The sequence below is a fragment of the Dendrobates tinctorius genome, unplaced genomic scaffold (genome assembly GCF_039654945.1).
Source record: "Dendrobates tinctorius isolate UK_male_01 unplaced genomic scaffold, ASM3965494v1 ptg000003l, whole genome shotgun sequence".
Lineage (NCBI taxonomy): Eukaryota > Metazoa > Chordata > Amphibia > Anura > Dendrobatidae > Dendrobates > Dendrobates tinctorius.
Window position 1 is genome coordinate 75,775,001 of NW_027361671.1, and position 19,637 is coordinate 75,794,637.

At 47.4% G+C, this 19,637-nt stretch overlaps 1 long non-coding RNA gene across 1 annotated transcript in view; it reads left to right on the forward strand.

Moving 5' to 3' along the window:
* LOC141061897 (uncharacterized) overlaps positions 1 to 2,062 on the forward strand; it is a 3,477-nt gene extending 1,415 nt beyond the window's left edge. Inside the window, exon 2 of the long non-coding RNA XR_012223766.1 lies at positions 1,087 to 2,062. This is a non-coding gene — a long non-coding RNA (uncharacterized lncRNA). The remainder of the gene's footprint in view (positions 1 to 1,086) is intronic.
* Positions 2,063 to 19,637: the final 17,575 nt, after the last annotated feature.

The following is a 19,637-nucleotide window of genomic DNA, read 5'->3' on the forward strand; positions in this document are numbered from 1 at the left end:
AGGCTGAAAAACGACCATCTTTCAACAAGAAACCTAAGATAAAATGCCAAGACTGGTTTTATGGACTGATGAAATGAGAGCAACTCTTGATTGGCCAGATGGATGGGCCCAAGGCTGGATCAGTAAAGGGCAGAGAGCTCCACTCCGACTCAGACGCCAGCAAGGTGGAGGTGGGGTACTGGTATGGGCTGGTATCATCAAAGTTGAACTTGTGGAACCTTTTCGGGTTGAGGATAGAGTGAAGCTCAACTCCCAGACCTACTGTCAGTTTCTGGAAGACACCTTCTTCAAGCAGTGGTACAGGAAGAAGCCGGTATCGTTCAAGAAAAACATGATTTTCATGCAGGACAATGCTCTATCACATGCATCCAAATACTCCACTGCGTGGCTGCCCAGTAAAGGTCTAAAAGAAGAAAAAATGACATGGCCCCCTTGTTCACCTGATCTGAACCCCATAGAGAACCTGTGGTCCCTCATAAAATGTGAGATCTACAGGGAGTGAAAACAGTACACCTCTGGGAACAGTGTCTGGGAGGCTGTGGTGGCTGCGGCACAAAATGTTGATCGTAAACAGAGCAAGCAACTGACAGAATGTATGGATGGAAGGCTTTTGAGTGTCATCGTAAAGAAAGGTGGCTATATTGGTCACTGATTTGTTTTGTTTTTGAATGTCAGAAATGTTTATTTCTAAATTTTGTGTTGCTCTATTGGTTTACCTGATGAAAATAAACAAGTGAGAGATGGGTATATATTTGCTTTTTATTAAGTTGACTAATAATTCTGCACTGCAATAGTTACCTGCACAAACAGATATCCTCCTAAGATAGCCAACCCTAAAAAAAAAAAACCCACTCCAACTTCCAAAAATATTAAGCTTTGATATCTGAGTCTTTTTGGTTGATTGAGAACATAGTTGCTATTCAATAATAAAAAGAATCCTCTCAAATACAACTTGCCTAATAATTCTGCACACGGTGTAAAACTAAATGTCTGTGATGATTATTGTTCTGCAATGTTTTTTTTTTTTTTTTTGCAAAACCCCTGTCATAAATATTGTTATTCATAATATTTTTTTCTGTTTGGCAGATTCCTGGCTACCGGAGAGAAACTATCATCGCTCCATTTCCAGTTCCGCATTGGCCTTTCCACCCTTTCTGGAATTGTTTGTGGACACTTGCCGGGCTTTGTGGGACGTTCTTCGTCAAGAATTTATCCCCCTACCCACCACGGAAATCTGGCAGGGAAGTGCTGAAAAAGTCTGGGAAATGTGTAATTTCCCCAACTGTTTGGGAGCAGTGGATGGGAAACATATTAGGATTACCAAACCGTCTGGAAAAGGATCCGAGTACTTTAATTATAAAAAATATACTTTTCAATAGTGCTGATGGTCATTGCAGCTGCAGACTAGATTTATTGCTGTGGACATTGGTTCTTTTGGCAATGGAAATGACTCCCAGACCTTTAAAAACTCGGATATGGGCCAACGGTTATATAGAAATAAAAATAATTTTAATTTCCCCCTGCCACAACCTCTTCCCAACACTGAAGACCCGCCAATGCCATTTGTTGTTGGTGATGAGGCCTTTCAGATGTGTGGAAACCTACTGAAGCCATACGCCAGTCGGGACTTGAACCACACAAAAAGGATTTTTAATTTCTGACTGACCAGGGCACAAAGAACTGTTGACTGTGCCTTTGGTATTCTTGTCTTGAAATGTCGCATTTTAGGGACAGCAATTACCGTAATCTAAAAATTGAGACAGTTGATGAGGTGGTCAAGGCGTGTGTGGTTCTCCACAACTACATAATGGCTAAAGAGCCACCACACTTGGAACTTGATGAACCTGTTTGTAACTCATTGCCAGATCACCAGCATCATCCTCTGAGGACAACAAGGGAAGTTGCCCAAATGAGGGATACATTTGCGGACTACTTTGTTTCTGAGATTGGATGTGTGGCATGGCAAGATGCAATGGTTTAATGCTGAAATGTAATGTTATGTCCTTTTAGTTTTAACATATAGTTTAAATGTTTTTTGCAAAATAAAAAAAATTTAGTACAACACCTGTTTACTTTGTTTATGTCCCCCATGCTTTACACTTTGCCTTTTCTATTTGTCAGTGCTATGGTTGGTAACTTCTCATGAGCTCCATCGTCTTTTCAGTTTGCATTATCTATAGTCCAATAGATTAATGCACACTGAAGAGATGATGGAGGAAATCCACCTCATACATCTTTACTCACCTTCACGTGTCAGAACTACTGCACTCAGGAGGCAGAAAACACAGCTTCCTGAGTACAATAGTTCTGACACCTGTGCAGGTGAGTACTGCTGACCCTTAGTGTTTACCTTTTTTTTGGGAGGGGATTTTCTGTTGTCTTTGTGGTTTTGCCACCTCATAGTTCCATGACAGACACAAGAAAGAAAAGAAAGAGAAGATTGTGTTTCACGGAGCTATGAGGTGGGAAAAAAAGTGTGTGTGTATATACAGCGATTTGTGTGTTGATGACGCACGGTGAATGTTGCCGGCGAAGAAAGAGACAGAACAAGCAGTGATAGGGGGCAAACGACACAATTTTTTTACAAAAAAAAAATATTTTTTACAAAATGAGGGAGGAAATGTTATGGACCAGGGGGGTATGGAAATGGGAGGATTGGCTCGGGGTGGACACTGAAGGGGTTCCAGGGGAAGGGGCTAATAGATGTGTGAGGTCTGGGAGATCACTGATGGAAGTTGACACATTAGGAGTGGAAACATGGGACGGGAGTGAGACATTAGAAGGGAGTGACAAATTTGACATAACACACATTGGGAGGTGAGGGTGGTGAAGGGAGCACAACTGTCCTTTCCCACCTCTGTTCCCTTTTCCTCTTTTTCGGCTTGCCATAGGCTTGGTGGCTTCTTCTCCTTGGAGTGGTGGGTTCAGAATGCGTGGTGCCGGTGGACGAGCGTGCAGGACACGTGCTGATGGACGGCCGTGAAGGAGCAGGAACCTGCATGCTGGTGGCGGTTGACCGCTGGGCAGGAGCAGGACTCTGCGTGATGGTGGTGGTGGACATCCGTGCAGTAGCAGGACTCGGTGTGGTGTTGGAGTGGCTGTCAACTGCACTCGGCATGGTGTTGGTGCTGTATTGATGTGTGGCAGGACTGAGCATGGTGGTGGCCATACAGGGGTATGCAGCAGAACTCGTTAGAGACGTAAACCGGGTAACTGGTGGCACAGTTGGAAAGCTTACATGTGCCTGCGGGTATAACCGAGTCTGCTGCATAGCCTGAACGCATGCGGCATTGCAGGCCTGCATCACATTCAGCTGAAGTTCAGGCGTAAGATTTTCCACCATGCCCCGTTCTATGGCCGTAAAAAAAATGATGTACTGGTCTCTGGATGTCGGCTTCCAGACGGTCAAGGCGTTAGTGGACAGACTGGAAAAGTGTGTCAATATGGTTCAAACCACTATCCAGTCTATCTACCATCGACTTCATGCCATCCTGGAAAACCGAGCTCAAGTGTAGAAACTCGGGCATGTGGGTCGCCCTCCCAGGGCTGTGGGGTACTCGGTACCGGGCCGGTCTCTCAGAGGGGAAGTCATAGCAGCGGTGACCTGGTCCGTGGCCCTGGGCGCCCATGTAAAAGGGAATTAAGTAATGGAATAAAGTTTATGAGTGAATGATTTGAATCGTGACGCCACCTGTGGTGTTCGGCAATGAAGATGTTAAGCCGACGCTGCTGACAGATCCTCTGGGACAGATGGTGGGGTGTAGCAATGATGGTGTAGCCCTCCACAGGCAGGGCTGTAGTCCCAGGGCAGAGTAGATGACGAGGGTAGGTGTTGAGGAAGAGGGTGTAGTGTTTGGCACAGTGATGTAGCAGTGCTGGAGAGGTTGCAGGAAGAAGGCAAGGACACTAGGATGCAGTTTCTTTACCTTTACTTTGCTTGGCAAATGCAGTCCAGGGTCCAGATTACAGATGGCACAGGAGCTGGCTAGCCTGGAAGCAACTTAGGAATCTCTATATGCAGATGGGTTGTGTAGTCTCCTTCCGAGCGCTTATTTTTAGGTACTTGCAGTACTGTGTTACACTGAAGTTCCACTTGCTTATTCTCTTTAGAACTCCCTCGTATGGCAGACAGCTGTAGCCTTTCTCTTCTGGCTCACACGTCGCTGTTGTGCCTCTGAGTCTTATGTGGGAATAGAGCATTTACAGCTTCCTATTCCTCCAGTTTCTGTTGCAGGACCATCAGTGTCCGTACAGCCTTGGAGACCGGGCTCCAGATCATGCGCTATAGCTGGGAATGAGCCCGAACTCTCTGCTCAATCTCCCAGCTCTTCTCACGTCCACACACGTTGCCCTCCTCACACGAAATTTTTCCTTCCTGGCCCTCAGAGAGCAGCTCTTCCCCCAGTTTTGGGTTCAGATCTCCCTCTGCTGGCCTGGAGTGGGAGCTGTGTTGTGTGTTATGATTAACTGCCAGAGAGATCCCCTATTGCTTCCAAGCATGACATCACACTCCCTAGGAGGAAGGTAATGCCACTCTGGCGACCATACTCCTGGGGGCACCACATTCTCCCCTAGTGCAATTCAGTATTCCCGGACTGAAGAGAAAACATGTAAAAACAAATGAACAAATTGAACAATTATAACTGTAACAAGATTTCAAAAGAAAAATTACAAAAACCAAAGCTCCAAAAATAGTCCTGATGACGATTAGTCCATGCGTCAATGTCCATGGTCCATTTCCTGAGCAATTGGTAACTATGTACAAGTTAGTTTTGACCACACATAGTCCTGTGGCCCAATTGTCCATCAAAACAAACTGAGATTGTTCAAAAGCTCTTACAGAGTCTCCGTAGGCACATAAACTTGAAAAGTTGCATATCTACAGGTCCAGTTTACATTTTCTATTTGCACTTAATCTCTATATCTAACTGGGATCTCACCTTTTGTACTACAGGTAGATCTGCGTAGCATGGGTACTTCTAATGGCCTATTTAGGTTTAGTGGGCCTGTTACTGCTGTTTGGTAAACTGGGTAGTAGCCGTCTACAAACTCTTAGACTCACTGTGGGCATGACAGATTCACCACTAGCAGGGCGAGGATTCTCTTGCTCCACTGCTGGTGTGGCATCCACTGCCTGAGCTTCCTGATTTTCAGAGTTCTCTTGAGTCTCTAATACTTCAGTTGCAGTAGGCTGGGGAAAGATTAGGACAGGAACTACGATGGCTTGATCCATTCTTGTCCAGTTTGCAGGAAATTCTCCGAGTACAGTGCTGACCTTTTCTTCTTCTATGGGTTGAAGGTTGTTTTGTTCTTCCATCCTTTCCTTTAGCTGGTCAGGGCACAGTTTCAGATGATCCCTCGATACTGCTGATGAGGTTTCTCCTCCATCCTTACTGATAAGGCACACTTTAGTGTTGTCGAAGTTTGATGGTAAGATGGTGTAGGGTTCAGCTTCCCATTGGTCATCCAATTTATGCATCCTTCTTTTCCTCTTTAGGACTTGTTCTCCTGGTGCTGTTGGAATGCTCTGGCTGCTGTCCTGGCTGTTTGATCCTTGACAGGCACAACTACCAGGAATCTCGAGTAGTGGTCAACGATGGTAAGAGCATAAACGTAGCCTGAACGGCTTGGAATCCAGCTTCACATGGTCCAGGGTGACCAAGTCAAGTGGTTGTTTGGTTATTATTGGCTGCAAAGGAGCTCGCTGGCTGTTATGGTCCTTCCTGCGCAGGTTACATTGTCCACACTCCCGGGACCAATTTTCAATGGCTTTCCTCATACCAGCCCAGAAGAATCTCTCCCGGAGCAAGGCCTCCAATTTCTTCCATCTGAAGTGTCCATCTCCATTGTGGTATGCTTCCAAGACCATTGATGCCTCCCTCTTTGGGACTACCACTTGCCAGACCATGAGTGCATTGATACTCCTCCGGCACAGCTTCCCCTCATAGAGAAACAGCCTGCCTCTTTTCTTCCACAACTGCTGGGTTTCTTCAGGAGCATCTGGATCTGGGCGTGAGTCAGCTTGTGACAGTAGCTCCTTTACCAGGTGGACTGCGGGGTCGCTATCCTGCGTTTCTGCCCAGTCATGATGAGGCAATGGATTTAGGGTGGCCTCTTTCACGATAGATCGTCTGTTTCTCACTCCTTGGGCACGTTGGGTCGCAATTGGCCAGTGGAAGGCAGGTAACTCGATTTCTTCGAGTGCCTCAGGGTCTTCTCCTGCATCTGGCAGATTGGGCATTCTGGACAGCGCATCAGCATTGGCATTTTTGTGCCCCGATCGGTACTTGATGGTAAATTCATAGTTAGACAGCCGGGCCATCCATCGCTGCTCCAGTGCACCTAGTTTGGCAGTTTCCAAGTGAGTCAACGGGTTGTTGTCCGTGAAGATGGTAAACTTGGCTGAAGCTAGGTAATGCTTGAATCGTTCAGTCACAGCCCAGACTATGGCGAGGAACTCCAGTTTGAAGGAACTGTAGTTGTCAGGGTTCCTCTCAGTGGGACGAAGCTTCCTGCTGGCGTAGGAGATCACTCTTTCTTTGCCATTCTGTACCTGTGACAGTACTGCTCCCAGTCCCACATTGCTGGCATTAGTATACAACACAAATGGTTGGTCATAATCTGGGTAGGCCAGAACTTCATCTCCTGTGAGAGCCATCTTCAGTCGAGTGAAGGACCTCTCCAGTTCCTCATTCCATTCAAATGTAGGACTCTTCTTCCTGACTTTCTTGGGCTGGCCCACCAGAAGATTTTGCATAGGCGTGGCTATCTCAGTGAAGCCTTTGATGAACCTTCGGTAGTAGCCTACCAACCCGAGGAATTGACGTACTTCATGGAGGTTGCTGGGCTTCTGCCAGTCTCGGATGACTGTGACTTTGTCAGGATCCGGTGCCACACCTTCTGCACTCACTACTATATGACCGAGGTACTGTACCTTGGGCTTCAGGAGGTGGCATTTGGATGGCTTCACTTTCAGGCCAAAGTTGGACAAGGCTTCAAACACCTCAGCCAGGTGCTTCAGATGGTCTTCATAAGTCTTGGAGAAAACAATGACATCATCAAGGTACAACAGGACTGTCTCGAAGTTCTTGTGTCCAAGACAGCACTCCATTAGCCGTTGAAATGTCTCTGGGGGCGGTGCAGAGCCCGAACGGAATGTAGTTGAACTCGCAGAGACCCATTGGGGTGGTAAATGCTGTTTTCTCCTTTTCTGCCTCTGCCACGGGAACCTGCCAATACCCACTAGTGAGATCTAAGGTGGAAAAGTAGTTAGCAGTTTTAAGTCAGCTAATGACTCCTCAATTCTGGGTAATGGGTAGGCATTCTTATGTGTAATGCTGTTAATTTTTCTGTAATCAACACACATTCTCATGGTACCATCTTTCTTTTTCACAAAGACTATTGGGGCTGCCCAGGGGCTACAACTGTCTCTGATCACTCCAGCCTCCTTCATTTCCAGCAACATACTTTTGGCACATTGATATTGTGTTGGGGGTATAGGCCGGTACCTTACTTTAATGGGTGGATGATCTCCAGTGGGGATATGGTGTTGAACCCCTTTTGCCTTCCCAAAGTCTAGAGGGTGTTTACTGAATACCCGCTCATACTCCTGAGTCACTCCATTCTTTTGGTATGAAGGGGTGGAGTCAGTTCCCACCTGCAGCTGCTGACACCACTCCTCCAGCTGCTTTACAGAGCCATTGTCCTCCACCTGGTCGGATGAGGCCAAGGGCTCTGCGCCTGTATGGCGTTGTTGCTGACAGTAAACAGCTTAGCAACTGTGGCATACTGAGGTATTGTGGCCTCCTCTTCCCCACAATTCAAGAGGCGTACAGGTACTCTCCCTTTGTGGACATCAACTACCCCTCTGGCTGTCAGGACAGTGGGCCGGCTATTGGAGTACACTGGCTCTACCAATGCTTGGTAATCTTTTCCTCTGAGGCCTATGGCTGTCCGACACCAAATTAACATTTCACATCTGAGGGGTATCGCAATGGGGAAAGGATCACTCACTCTGATGCTGCCAATTTCTCCGCCAGACAGTTCTACCTGCTGTCTTTGCATCAGGGCCTTGATCTCCTTCTGCAGGACTCATTGTTCACTGGAACCAGCAGTCTCAGCCACCTGTTGCAACAAAACAATAACCTCGGCAAGACAATTTTCAATCACATTAGTACCTAAGGTCATCATTGGGTTACATTCTCGTCGATCAATGTCTACAACTATCAGACCTTGAGATTTTAACTCTACTCGCCCCACTTTAATGGTAATCTCTTTGCATCCTACTTGCGGCAAAGACTGACCATTGCTGGCAACTACTGTGAGTTCATCACTTGGGCCACGGGTAAGTTCAGAGTCAGCCCAATACCGCTTGTAAAGGATATATGGCATAGTTGTCACCTGAGAGCCAGTGTCCAGCAAAGTGTTCATGGGGATGCCGTCAATCACCACTGGGAGGACCGGTCGCCCTCCAGCATACTTGGCTCGCCAGTTCTTTGGGCATTGTGGTCCTACTCCTGGGGTTGGCCCTCTGCCCCAGGGGTTGCTCGTTTAAATAACAGAATCTTGCGATGTGGCCTGCCTTGTGTCAGTGACGACAGATGGGACGTCGGTTCTGGTCATAGCGATCGTTGTCTCTCCCTCGGCGTGGCGGGATCCTCTTCTTCCGTAGCCACGGGACATCCTCTGGACTGGAGGCCAGCTGGATCTTCTCCTTTGAGGACACCTGCATGGACAGCACAGTTTTGGCAAGTGCAGCCATACTTTTGGCCAGCTCTTGGACTTGAAGACGCAGTTCTGTAGATGGATCATTATCCAGAGTCTGTGCATCAGCCCCCACAGGGCTGGAAGGGAAAGATGCTGCTTCTTGGTGGTATGTGATCGCTGGGCGCCTAAGAGGTGCTGGACGGCTGGCATTTGGTTCATGTAGCACCCGAATAGCCCTGTCTTTGAAGTCTGCAAAGTCTAGGTCAGGGTTTTGCAGGGCTATGATGCACAGCTGTGCTCTGTGGGTACTGGATAGGAGTCCCTCAATAAATTGCTCCTTTAACAGTCGGTCTCCATCTTTCACACTGTCGGGGTCAGTCTGCTTTATGGCTCGCAGCGTCTCCTGCAGGTTAAGAGTCAGTGATAAGCGGTCATACAGGAGTGCTTAGGAAGCAACCCAGGGGCAGACAAGGATGTCAGGTCTCCACCGCAGCTCCAGCCGAAAACCTCCAATGGAGGATAGTAGCAAGGAGAAAATGGTCTTAGGAGCGCAGGATAGAGACTCAGACAAGAGATGGGTTTAAACCACAACGTGTTTCGACGGAGGATCTGTCTTCATCAGGTGGAAGTTAACTTGCGTCCTTGTTGAAGCGATCCTTCAATGAACGCCAACGGGTTCTGACTTTGTTCACTGTGAAGGGGGATAAAAAAAAGGGTTAAACAATTCTCTTTAGCCTGGGATCACACAACCTGGTGTGATGCGAGAAACTCGCAGGAGTTTATCGCATCATACACGGTTTTGTGATTCCGACCTTTACAAGTTCACTGCCGCCTCAGACAACATTGCAATACTTATGGAAGTCCTTTCTGGCTCGTGGCGTAGCATCCCAGTCATCCATCAGCGCTTGGGCCACCTTATTCCACATCCGCCGAATCACCACGTTGTTTCCGTGTGGTCTCACTCCCGGGTGTCTCACAAGGCAACTCTCTCCTGAACAAGTGAGATCAGGAGGTCATTGTCGATGTAGTCCTCCTCCAGAAAAAAATATTAACACTCAAAGAAAAAAAAAAACACACGCCGTCTGGCCAACGGTACTTGTGCCTCCCTCTGCTCCTGCTGCTCCTGTTCCTGCTCCTCTGCACTTGATAAAGTGTTCTGTAAAAGAAAAAATATGATTTTGGCACATATGTACAGTGATACTTACAAATCAGTTGCAAAGGTACTCACTTCAGAATCCTGTCCTGTGTGCTCAGGGCTAGAGGCCATGGTGAAGAATGCTGCAAGAAACAGACAGAAATGATTACAGACTGCAGGGAGAAATACAGACACACAGACGTTAGGTTGTATACTCACATTTTGCTTGAATTCAGTGTCTTCACAGATGTCTTGCCTTGTCTTGCAGTCTCCAGAGGCTTAAGAGTAATGGACAATGAGTGCCCACACCCTCTTTTTATATGGCTTTGTGTGGGGGGGTGGCTAATCAGTGTCTAGACAGGTTTACTCTGGAAAAACACATGCGTACAAAACACAAGTGAACGCATGTGCTTGCATACGCATGCGTTCTCATAGACTGTAATGCATTGTTTCGACTCATTCCTTACACAATTTGCCGCCTCCAAAATTGCAACATGTTGCGTTGGCCGCGCCCCGCCGCACAACCCGAAACGACGCAAGCATAGTCAAACGCGGTCGAAAGCATACGAACACATGAACCTGCGTCCACAACGTTAAAGGTAGGAAAACACGACGCATGCGGATGTATGCGGCAGAAACGCTGCGGACACAACCGCAAATATGAATCCAGCCTTATACTTTAGAATGACACCATTGATTTTACCATATAATGTACTAGAAAATGGGAGCAAAATTCCTAGTGGAGTTAAATTAAAAAAGTGCAATTCCACAATTGTTTTTTTTTTTTATTTACCATGTTCACTATATGGTGCTAACAGGATTTGTGACACGCTTCCGGCCAACACATGTTAAATCCCACTGTCAGTGATTGACAGTGGGATTTAACAGGTTAACAGTGTAAGAAGGTTGACGAGATCGTGGGCACCTGTGTGCAGGGTCCAGAACAAAAAGGGCTGCATCCTCTGTTTCCGGGAGGAAGCTTGAGAGAGTCGGACCTTCCCCTGCAGCCTGGGGGAAGCCCTAGTGAGACGGAGTTTCCTGCTGTCCCAGGTGGGCGGGGAGAGCTGAAAAAGGGCACACAGCGTCGGAAGCATAAGAGGAGAAAGCATGTGAAGCAGGGGAGTCTGGCGCCGGTGAATAGCAGTGCGGTAGGCAGCACAGAGAGCAGCGCACCCTGCTTCCCCCACCAGAGGTTGCCGGTGTAGCGATGGGCCATATAGAAGGTGCCCCCGTCACCTGCGGAGCAGAGACATGCCAGCAGAGCCAAGCCAGGTGCTGAAGCAGCCAGAGAGAGGAGTACTCCGTTAGGGGAGCACCAGCGCCACACAGACCAGCGTCTGCTGTTGCCTGCCGTCAACAGCGGGGAACAGAGAGAGATTGGCGGGCAGTGTGTGCCCCGTGACCGTCATAAAGCCAGGTGCTAGACACTTCAGGATCGTGAGTATCGTGCGCGGGCTGCCTGAAAGAGACCGGGAGAGTGACCGTTATCCACACCCCGATTGTGCTAGGGAATATCTGCCCAGATACGTTTGACCTGTCTATACCAGCGCATATTTTGTGGAGCCACACTGGGCTCTTATAGGATAGTGGTGTTAGGGACGGCGGAACGCACTAAATATAAAATAACGTAAAGTGCGTTTGCCGCCCGGGGTCCATCGTGCAGAAGGTGTTAACACTGCTGCTAGCTAATGGCGGACGTACAATATGGCGGTATTACGCACGCGGGTTGAACGTCACCCAGGTGCGCTGAGCGATCACTGTTTAGTCACAGAGACGCTTAAGTAAAATAAACACAAAAGGCTGAGCCTGTTAGCGTCACAAGTCTCAGATGAGTGCACGGGTGGTATATGGTCACAGGAGCTGGGCCCTAGGCAGAGGGTCAGCGTCCGTCTAGACCTACCATGCGTGCGGCGTCGCTACTGCGGACACCAAACAGAGCTGCAGACTGCAGCGTGGCAACAGACACTGCCGCTGATCGACAGTGCCCAGTAGCAGGCACACTGTCGAACGCTATTACTGTGGAGATGAGCAATATGGCCTGAAGCGTGCAACTGGCTGGCGCAGACTCTAATTCTAAGTCCCTATACACACTCGTAATATCAGAGGGAGGGGATCTTAATGAGTAATTCACAGGTACATGCATCCATCATCATTCACACAGTAGCAAGTATAAACTGTACTAGCGCATGGCCTTAGCAGCCATGCAGACCTTTTATAGTCGTGCGGGACCTTCCAGATCTCTGAGATGGACCAATGAGATCAGGAGAAGGACCTGAGCACGTGACTCCCGATCTCCAATGGGAGATCGTCTCGTAAGCATGCTCAGTAGAGCGGCGGAGGGACTTAGCCTCTGGGGCGATTTGCTGCTGAGCAGCCTGCATTGCTATTGCTGACTCAAAGGTGGCAGCAACAGCCAGACCCATAGAGCAAGTCTGGGCAGAGCGTCTGCGACACTGGGACTGCTGAGCAATCTCCTCTGCGGTCGATGAATAATGGGAGACCGCAGAATGTGAGGCTCTGGATTCCTGCTGAGCTGCCGCAGGAACCCGACGCCTAACATGTGGCCTTCACTGTTGTTTAGCCACTGCAGTATATGGATTAGGGGCAGTGGAAGGTACCGGAGACCGACGACTGTCACCAGAAGACGGGGTATTGTCGTTTGCCGGACCCCACTAGAAAAGATGCTGTTGCTGGCGCTATTGAGTACGCAGCGGGAGCTGCAGTGTTAGAACTTCCTGATACGCTTGTTACCGAATTGCCGTTATTTCAACCGTTGTACTTCACTTTGCCATCTATACTGTTTAACCCTTCTCCCTGCGTGGAGTATTCCCCTGTAATTAAACCTGTTAACCTTTGGTCTGACTCCCGTCCGTCGCTGCATCCTGCGATATCTACACTTGGCGTAGTCGGCAGGATGCAGTCTCCGGACGCCAGGGAGGCAGACCAAGCGATTGAGGGTGCTCCAAGGGCCTGTATACCGCTGGGGGCAGTATGGAGCAATCTCCCAAAGTTTACTGGAAGTAACACCATATTGTGGAGCTGGACTGAGCGGGTCAGGGGAATGATGAGGATGTACCCCATGACCCCTGTGTTAGAGGCGGAGGTTGCCATGATGGCTCTAGACGAAGAGGTGAGGAATTCCGTCATGCTACGACCCCCCCTAGGTGCGAGACATCTTTGACAAAATACTGCAAATACTTGAAGAGACACATGGAGACCTCACGGACGTAGGGGAGTTACGCATGCGTTTATTTACGTGTATTCAAAGAGAGGGTGAGACTGTGATGCAGTATATGAATATGTTACAGGAAATCCACATTGCCATTACTAAGAAAGACAGCGCAGGTGTAGGACCCCCTGACCTAGTGCTGCGAGACCAGTTGGTGACAGGCTTGCGAGACGTGCTATTGAAACAGGTTTTGTGGGAGCGCTTATAGACAAACCCGCGCATGACGTTAACCGAAATAGGGAGCGAAGCGCACATACGCGAACAGGAGCAGGGGGTTGCAGCCTTGACAGGGATGGTCCGGTGTTATGAGTGGGTCACCGAGGAGGATGGCAGGAACAGGCTAAGCCACCAGAATACCAGAGAGGTTGGTAACTAAGCGGATTGCAGACCCCTGATCCTATCAACACAACTAGCAGTAGCCGTGGAGCATTCCTACAATGCCCTAGACGCTTCGTCACAGCCAGAGAGCTAACTAAGCCTAAAGCCAGAAAGGTGAAATCTAAACTGGCCTGGAGCAGATCCCCAAAGGAATAGACAGCCCCCAAACATATATTGTCGGTGAGGCAAGATGAAACACAAACACTGGCAGAAAACAGACTGAGCAAATGGTGGGGCCCAAGCTGTCTAGACAGGACAGGACCGAAAAGATACTGTCTGCAATCACGCACAAAACTCTAAAAAAATCCAACACTTCTGGTATACAAAAAGCCTGAGGCCACACGACCTCTCCCCCGCTAGATCAGCACTCTGGTATAAACTGGAAGCAAAGCAAAAGATACTAACATAACAGGGGACTGAACAAACTGACACAAGATGTAACATATGGAGCCGGGCCCAGCGCTGCCCCAGCAGGGAGTACGCTGAACCCTAGCAACAAAGCAGAAAGCAAAAAAAAGGCAGAACCAGACTGGATGCAAAGGATTAGCAAAAGAATCACTTAACTGAACCATGCAGATCAGGCAGGGGACAAGAGAATTCCAAATGCACATGGAGAAAATCACCAGCAACCACCAAGAGCAGCCAGCTCAATTACATGCTCCCAGCCAGTGATCTCAGGTTCCCAATTATCGTCGTCAGGTGGGGAACTTCCATCAACCTGGCCAACTCCACTACTCTCAGTAACTACCAGAGGCAGCAGAGGGAGCTTTGGCTCAGATGTCCGAGCAAGGGAGTTCACGACAGTAGGGTGTTGCAGAGTGCTCACCCTGAACGAGGAAGAGCCGAAGTTGTCCCGCGAATTATGGCAAGGAATGCAAAAAATATGGGAAGAAGTTGAAAGCCTGAAGAAAACCCTTGCTGCTGTCTTGAAGCCCAGCGTCATACCCCGAGGTAATTCACGGCGAAGGATAGAAGTTAGAGGAAAGGTGTGGAGCATCAGAGGTACCCCAACAGTCACCCAGAAATTTGCTTCCAGGTCATGGAGTGAAGAGCATTCACGAATGGGATTCGCCTACCGCAAAGGCCGACGATCCAGAAGGAAGCGCCCACCAGACAGGCACAGAAGTGAGTGCTGGACATGCGGAAGAGTGGGACACCTGTCCAGAAATTGCCCTACCCAAGACCGGCGATGGCGGAGAATCTCTCATCTCTTTGAAGGTCCTGCTAATAGGAGGTGAGGTGTCTGCACAGCTCAGGCGCGTGGAGGTGTCGACTCAACTAGTCCATCGGAGTATGTTGCTACCTTGCTTGCTACCAGTTTACCAAGGAGAGGACATGAAGCGGCTCTGTGAGGCAGAGATTGAGGCTGAGGAGCTGTAGCGGAAGATGATGGAGATGGCTGTGACCTTGGAGAAGGCAGACCAACAGCTGCAGAACTTCGTAGACGGTCAGGTGAAGAGTCTGATGCTGGAGCTTCACGACAGCACAAAGAATGAAATTGACTGTGTTGAAAAAACCCTCCAGAAACGAAGAGTGAGGCGGCGAGGAGTCGGCCGTCTACTGGCGGAGGCCGAGAGTCAGCTGAAGGACACGCTGGAGAAGACAATGGAAGCAGTTGAAATACATAATGTAACAGCGGAAAGTTCGTCTGAGGAATTTGCTCCTACAGCTATTGATAAAGAGGAAGAATTTCTCGACTTGACTGACCAGCAACTCCTAGACTGTTTCTTTTGGCAGATGGTGGAAGAAGAAAAGAAGAAAGGCAGGAGAGGACACTAAAATTGTGGGGATCTGTCCACCCTGAGAAGAGCAAAGAGGAGCACGAAGAGCTCTAGCCCATGGAATGGTGAGCTAAAAGAGAGGGGGAATGTAAGGAGGTTGACGAGATTGTGGGTACCTGCGTGCCATTGAAGGAAACATGAATGCGGCCAAGTACAGAGATATCCTGTATGAAAACCTCTTCCAGAGTGCTCTGGACCTCAGACTTGGCAGAAGGTTCACCTTCCAACAAGACAGTGACCCTAAGCACACAGCTAAAATAACAAAGGAGTGGCTTCAGAACAACTCTATGACCATTCTTGACTGGCCTGGCCAGAGCCCTGACCTAAACCCAATTGAGCATCTCTGGAGAGACCTGAAAATGGCTTGTTCTGTCCTTTCTAATGAACCTGGACTCATGTAGCTTATACAGGCAGCTAAACCGCTATACCGGGGGGTCCAATAAGAAGACTGTAGGTTGAATCTGTGCTTTATTGAACATGATGGAATACTGGTGCGGTGAAACTACAAGTAAAACATAATACAATCAGTCAGTATGGGGTACATAGGAATACATAATACACATAACATATATTATCTGCGCTAATAGCTAACCAGGGGAGAGCTAACTAAGTGGGGTGATCTAGGACAGGAATTAGATGTGGGAAGCGTGATTACCTACCGACGATGCTGACACAAGGGGAGTAGAGAAATAAGATGTTCACATGAAGCAGGCTTGATAGAAAATGGCAGACTGGAGAGAAGAATGGGGCTGGAATAGACCATGATGCTTTGCAAACTTACCCAGAATACATTGTGGATTGGGGGGAAAACAAAACGAAAGTGAAATAAAATAACACTGCAGTTATTACTTTGGCCACTAGATGGAGCCAAAAACAATGAACATTAAAATCTATAGAAAACTGAGCATTATAGATATTCTCAGCAAATCACGGTATATATATTTTCAAAATAGACAGTCAAGGATCATGAATTATGTCAGAGACAGAACATGGCTGTCCACCAACGTTCACCATCCAACCTGATGGAACTGGACTGATGTTTTGGTCACTTTTGAATGGTGGTTGTGCTTTCACACTCGTGGTAGCATGAGACGGACTCTACAACCCACACAAGTGGCTCAAGTAGTGCAGCTCATCCAGGATGGAACATCAATGCAGCTGTGGCAAGAAGGTTTGCTGTGTCTGTCAGCGTAGTGTCCAGAGGCTGGAGGCGCTGCCAGGAGAGAGGCCAGTACACCAGGAGACGTGGAGAGGGCTGTAGGAGGGCAACAACCCAGCAGCAAAGCCCTGCAAAATGACCTCCAGCTGGCCACAAATGTGCATTTTTCTGAGGGCCCAACATCTACAGATGGGGGTTGTGCTCACAGCCACAAAACACCAGGATTGGCAAATTCACCACTGTCGCCCTGTGCTCTTCACTGATGAAAGCAGGTTCACAGTGAGCACATGTGACAGACGTGACAGAGTCTTGAGACACCGTGGAGAGCGATCTGCTGCCGGCAACATCCTTCAGCATGACCAGTTTGGCAGTGGGTCAGTAATGGTGTGGGGTGGCATTTCTTTGGAGGGCCGCACAGCCCTCCATGTGCTTGCCAGAAGCAGCCTGACTGCCATTAGGTATCGAGATGAGATCCTCAGACCCCATGTGAGACCATATGCTGGTGCAGTTGGCCCTGGGTTCCTCCTAATGCAGGACAGTGCCAGACCTCATGTGGCTTGAGTGTGTCAGCAGTTCCTGCAAGATGAAGGCATTGAAGCTATGGACTGGCCTGCCCATTCCCCAGATCTTAATCCAATTAAGCACATCTGGGACATCATGTCTCGCTCCATTCACCAACATCACATTGCACCACAGACTGTCCAGGAGTTGGCGGATGCTTTAGTCCAGGTCTGGGAGGAGATCCCTCAGGAGACCATCCGCTACCTCATCAGGAGCATGCCCAGGCGTTGTACAGTAGGGAGGTCATACAGACACGTGGAGGCCACACATAATACTGAGCATCTTCTCCTTTTCATGAGACATTTCCACTGAAGTTGGATCAGCCTGTAATTTGATTTTCCACTTTGATTTTGAGTATAATTCCAAATCCAGACCTCCATGGGATATTCATTTTGATTCACATTGATTGTTATGTTTTATTGTTATGAACACATTCCACTATGCAATGAATAGAAATTTGCAACTGGAATATTTCAGTCAGAGATACAGTTGTGGCCAAAAGTATTGACACACCTGCAATTCTGTCAGATAATACTCAGTTTCTTCCTGAAAATGATTGCAAACACAAATTCTTTGGTATTATTATCTTCATTTAATTTGTCTTAAATGAAAAAACACAAAAAGAATTGTCCTAAAGCCAAATTGGACATAATTCCACACCAAACATAAAAAGAGGGTGGACAAAAGTATTGGCACTGTTCGAAAAACCATGTGATGCTTCTCTAATTTGTGTAATTAACAGCACCTGTAACTTACCTGTGGCACCTAACAGGTGTTGGCAATAACTAATTCACACTTGCAGCCAGTTGACATGGATTAAAGTTGACTCAACCTCTGTCCTGTGTCCTTGTGTGTACCACATTGACCATGGAGAAAAGAAAGAAGACCAAAGAACTGTCTGGGGACTTGAGAAACCAAATTGTGAGGAAGCATGAGCAATCTCAAGGCTACAAGTCCATCTCCAAAGACCTGAATGTACCTGTGTCTACCGTGCGCAGTGTCATCAAGAAGTTTAAAGCCCATGGCACTGTGGCTAACCTCCCTAGATGTGGACAGAAAAGAAAAATTGACAAGAGATTTCAACGCAAGATTGTGCGGATATTGGATAAAGAACCTCGACTAACATCCAAACAAGTTCAAGCTGCCCTGCAGTCCGAGGGTACAACAGTGTCAACCCGCACTATCCGTCAGCGTCTGAATGAAAAGGGACTGTATGGTAGGAGACCCAGGAAGACCCCACTTCTTACCCCGAGGCATAAAAAAGCAAGGCTGGAGTTTGCCAAAACTTACCTGAAAAATCCTAAAACGTTTTGGAAGAATGTTCTCTTGTCAGATGAGGCAAAAGTAGAGCTTTTTGGGCAAAGGCATCAACATAGAGTTTACAGGAGAAAAAAAGAGGCATTCAAAGAAAAGAACACTGTCCCTACAGTCAAACATGGCGGAGGTTCCCTGATGTTTTGGGGTTGCTTTGCTGCCACTGGCACTGGACTGCTTGACAGTGTGCATGGCATTATGAAGTCTGAAGACTACCAACAAATTTTGCAGCATAATGTAGGGCCCAGTGTGAGAAAGCTGGGTCTCCCTCAGAGGTCATGGGTCTTCCAGCAGGACAATGACCCAAAACACACTTCAAAAAGCACTAGAAAATGGTTTGAGAGCAAGCACTGGAGACTTCTAAAGTGGCCAGCAATGAGTCCAGACCTGAATCCCATAGAACACCTGTGGAGAGATCTAAAAATGGCAGTTTGGAGAAGACACCCTTCAAATATCAGGGACCTGGAGCAGTTTGCCAAAGAAGAATGGTCTAAAATTCCAGCAGAGCATTGTAAGAAACTCATTGATGGTTACCGGAAGCGGTTGGTCGCAGTTATTTTGGCTAAAGGTTGTGCAACCAAGTAATAGGCTGAGGGTGCCAATACTTTTGTCTGGCCCATTTTTGGAGTTTTGTGTGAAATGATCAATGTTTTGCTTTTTGCTTCATTCTCTTTTGTGTTTTTTCATTTAAGACAAATTAAATGAAGATGATAATGCCAAAGAATTTGTGTTTGCAATCATTTTCAGGAAGAAACTGAGTATTATCTGACAGAATTGCAGGGGTGTCAATACTTTTGGCCACAACTGTATCTAGGATGTGGTATTTTAGCGTTCCCTTTATTTTTTTGAGCAGTATATATGTGTGTATATATATATATTACTGTTGTGTTCAAAGGTTTACAAACCCCGGCAGAATTTTTTTCTTTCTTGGCCTTTTTTCAGAGAATTTGAATGATGACACCAAAACTTTTCTCCATTCATGGTTAGTGATTGAGTGAAGCCATTTATTGTCAAACTACTGTGTTTTATCTTTTTAAATCATAATAACCCAAAACATCAAAATGACCCTGATCAAAAGTTTACATACCCCATTTTAATACCGTGTATTGCCCCTCTAACATCTATGACAGCTTGAAGTTTTTTGTGGTAGTTGTGGATGAGGTTCTTTATTTTCTCAGATGTTAAAGCTGCACAATCTTCTTCTTGGCAAAAAGTCTCCAGTTCGTATAATGTATATATTATATCTATCTATATATTATATACAGCAGTCTGTGTCTCCGATGTTATTTCTATTGCAGACGTCTCACTGTTTGAGTATTATAACATTACATGAGTAGTGTTGTATTCCCCACTTTGAAAAGACATGCATTGAAA